The following is a 3051-nucleotide window of genomic DNA, read 5'->3' on the forward strand; positions in this document are numbered from 1 at the left end:
TGTGTTGTAAAATTCCTTCTTCTAAGGGCATCGCAAAAAGCCTGGTTGGAAGCACAACATTCTGAGTTCTTTTACAGGGTTTAAAAAAAAAACTGAAGGACCGTAGCTATAAGTGTGTGAATCTGAGAGGAGAATATGTTGAATAAAATCATAATTAACTGATCCTCCTGTATTTTCTTTTAACCAAAGCCAGGAACTTTTCAGCAGCCCCTTGTTCGTACAGTTTTGCCCCATCCGAATATTGCTGTAGTAAGCAATGATAGGTCATTGAACTTCCTTTATGCAACAAAATCATCCCCCCACCTCTTTCCTTCAAAGTCAATACCAACATTGATAAATCCAATATTTATTTATAAACAATACTAAAATATAGTAGAGATTTCTATAATATTGATTTTTTTCCTGCTGTGGTTGTGTGGTAAGAAGCTTGCTTCCCAACCACATCATCCCAGGTTCAATCCCACTGTGTGGTCAACCAAAACCTTGAAAGTGGATTTTATAGACAGAAACTGATAAACCCATCATACATATATATGTGTGTGTGTGTGTGTGTGTGTGTGTGTGCAATTGTGCCTGTGTTTGTGTCTATGTTTGATCCTTCCCCCCTCCCCCAGCACCACTTGATAACAAGTGTTTACGTCCTGGTCACTTGGCAGTTCAGCAAAAGAAACCGATAAAATAAGCACCAGGTTTAACAAGAAAATAAGTACTGGGATCAGTTCATTCGACTAACAATTCTTGAAGGTGGTGCCCCAGCATGGCCGCAGTCATAAGCTGAATACCCTAACCAACGAGCCATATGCAATACATATACAAACACACATATGATACTTCCACGCAGTTTCTATCTATCAGATTCCCTCGTAAGTTATTGGTTGGTCAGGTGCAGCATAGTGGGACTGAACCTGAAACCACATGGTTGGAAAGTGAGCTTCTTAACCACACAGCCAGTCATGCTTTTATATATATGTAAAATATTCATGGTCCCTACTTTGCACTGAATCTTGAGGGAAGTGCTCAGATTCTCAGCAAGACAGCATAAATATTGATAAAAATTCCTGTTTGGTTCATTCATTATCAAGTCCTGCTTAACTTAATCAACCTGCTGTGAGAAGATAGCTTTCGGCTACACAGAAATTATGAGGTTAATTGGGAGCTGATAATGATTAACAATCAGAAACTGGTTATTCCAATGCCTGTCTTTATGTAGCAAGAATTTTTATCAGTTGCGTGGGTAGGTAAGTGGTATTTTCTCTTGGATATATTTCATATATTTTGCAAAAAGATAATAATATATTATTTGTACTTGGTTTGCAAGATTCTTGATGTGAACACATATATTGAAACTGATTTAGTTGTATCTTGGGTGGGTCATTATACCAATAAGAAACACATGCACTGGTTCTGTTTCGTGTTTATTATCATTATCATCATCGTCGTTATTATTATTATTATTATTATTATTATTTGTCAATAAGTTAATGATTTAACCAGTTAACTAATTAATCAATGAATTCTTTCAAAGCCCTTTTGTTGCCATTTGGCATGCTCTCCCCACCCTCTCCCTCTCTACTCCAAGTCTGCTCCAGGTTGATCTGTCTGTCTGTCTGTCTGTCTTCTAGTTTATAGGTTCTATATATATGTTTATATGGATGTCAATGAGAATGAAAAAGAGAGAAAGAGGAGGAGGAGGAAGAGGAAAGCAAAAGAGAGAGAGAGAGAGGAGAAAAAAGAGGAAGAGAAAAGAGAGAGAGAGAGAGAGAGAGGAGAAAAATGACTGAAACAAGTAAGAATAAAAGAATATATAATACATATATAATATATAATATATAATATATATATATATAATATATATACATAATATATAATACATAATATATAATATATAATACATATATATATGATATAATTCTTTTTAAAACAGGCACAAGGCCTGAAATTTGTGGGGAGGGGTTTGTCGATTACATTGACCCCTAGTGTTTCAATGGTACTTATTTCATTGACCCTGAAAGAGGATGAAAGGCAAAGTTGACCTTGGCAGAATTTGAACTCAGAATGTAAAGATGGACCAAACGCCACTAACCATTTTTGTCTGGCGTGCTAATGATTCTGCCAGCTCACCACCTTAATAATAATAATAATAATAATAATAACAACAACAACAACAACAAGAGCACTCAGAGAGTGCAAACCTCCACCAAGGTAACACCAATGTCCTCTCAACAATTAGCTGGAGATGTTTTTTTACAATGAGAATATCTGAAATAAACTTGGCTGCTCTCACAAACGAGAATACTAAAAATGAACCTGACTGCTCTCAAAAATTAAGTAAAACAACCGGAAGAATAATCCAGAATCCTTGTCCAGTACCTGATCAATCCCAAAATCTAATCAGTTTGTGCCAGTCACGAGGCCAAACATCCCTGAAAGTTTCATCTGAATCCATCCAATAGTTCTTGAGATATCTTGTCCATGGACAAGCAAAAAAGCACAACTTCCCCAAATTTTTGGGTCTTGTGCCTAGAGTAGAAAAGACAAGACTCCTTAACTGAATGGGGGTACATTATTAAGGTACGTGAAAGTATGATAAACAGACAGGAACAAGTGTCATGCTGGAGAAGAGATCCATGGCTTCCCCAACTGGAAAAAGAGAAACAGAGAGACGATGAGGGTACACACACACGTGTGTGATTGTAGGTGCGTGTCCTTATTTCTCTCTTTTTCTCTCTTCTTAAGATGCACAGGACATACAGTTCCATTGTGTTGTTGTCTACCTGCTGGAGGGAGGGACAACAAGGTCAGTCATAAGTTGTTACCTGAAATACTGAAATGCATGGCTACTTGCTTAAAAACTCCCCAAGACTGTCAGTGCATTTTGCCAAACTTACAAGGGCCTGCTTTTTTATTTTCCAGTGAGAGGAGACAACATTTGAACTCAGGACACACAGATTACTGCAACATTTCTCATCCATTGTTTTAACATTCTCCAATCCATCACTCTGGAATGGTATGCTTTTTTTTTATCAATCCCAATAAAATACAACATATTAC

General features: G+C 36.9%; 1 protein-coding gene across 1 annotated transcript in view; it reads right to left on the reverse strand.

Annotated features, from left to right (window-relative positions):
- LOC106883616 (calcium/calmodulin-dependent protein kinase type 1) overlaps positions 1–3051 on the reverse strand; it is a 59836-nt gene that overhangs the window by 11475 nt on the left and 45310 nt on the right. The gene's annotated exons all lie outside the window — the stretch shown is intronic.

Source organism: Octopus bimaculoides, chromosome 11, assembly GCF_001194135.2.
Source record: "Octopus bimaculoides isolate UCB-OBI-ISO-001 chromosome 11, ASM119413v2, whole genome shotgun sequence".
Lineage (NCBI taxonomy): Eukaryota > Metazoa > Mollusca > Cephalopoda > Octopoda > Octopodidae > Octopus > Octopus bimaculoides.